Source organism: Pseudophryne corroboree, chromosome 1 (assembly GCF_028390025.1).
Source record: "Pseudophryne corroboree isolate aPseCor3 chromosome 1, aPseCor3.hap2, whole genome shotgun sequence".
Taxonomy (NCBI): Eukaryota; Metazoa; Chordata; class Amphibia; order Anura; family Myobatrachidae; genus Pseudophryne; species Pseudophryne corroboree.
Genome location: NC_086444.1, coordinates 816,401,996 through 816,402,959, shown reverse-complemented (window position 1 = coordinate 816,402,959; position 964 = coordinate 816,401,996).

The window sequence follows — 964 nt, the reverse complement described above, 5'->3', positions numbered from 1 at the left end:
TCCGACTTGTTTTGAAGTCGGATTGAGTTTGTCGGAAAGGGGTCCAAAACCTGTCAGATTTGGCCCCATTTCCTACAGAAGCACGCGGATCGGCGGCTATTCCGCCGATCCAGATGTTTTCCGACAAGTCAGGATTACTCGACTTGTCGGAAAAAAACTGCCTCTAATGAATAGGTCGTAACCCCTTCCGACCTATTTCTGTCTGAAGCTGCTGTCTTTCCGACAAGATCGGCAGCGTTCAACAGTTATTGATTACACCCTTATATCTCCGAAACCACCAGCGAATCTGTAGTGGAGACTGTAACCTGACGACTTGGCCGAAGAACTGAGTGAACCTGGTCAGGTCAGTGAATTACCTCCACACCTCTCACTGTACATGGCAGGATATCACACCAGCTACTGACCTTGGACTGAATTATGAGTTTGCATCTCATAACCTGTAACCACCATTTTGCAGTCAGCCAGCAACACTTGCTTTTGGCCATGACCTATCATTTGCCTGCAACAAAGTCCATCACTCATTTGCAGGAGTCACTAGGGAAGACCAAGGTTTTCAATTAGACTCAGTGCCTTAGTAGTAATTGAAAGCCACTCTCTAGTTAAATTAGAAAATTTCAATTTACACATTATATAGAAATACACGTTATTATTAGGTATATTTTGACCACTGTGATCAAAACAAACACAGATAAGTGATACTTGTAAAAACCATAATGTTGGAATAAAAATAGAGACATCTGTAATTAATGTAAGTAAAAAAAGAAGTACAGTAGTGTGCTGCTAAAATTGAAACTAAGAGCTGGATGTAATGCTGCCCCAGTTCGGCGGCTGTGCGGGGTGCCGGTTGAACTCAAACTTTTTTTAAAGGGGCAATCACTTACAAGGCATGGTTTTATTTTGTAAGTGATTGCGCCTTTCAAAAACGTCTGAGTTCTGCTGGCATCCCACACAGCCGCCGAACTGG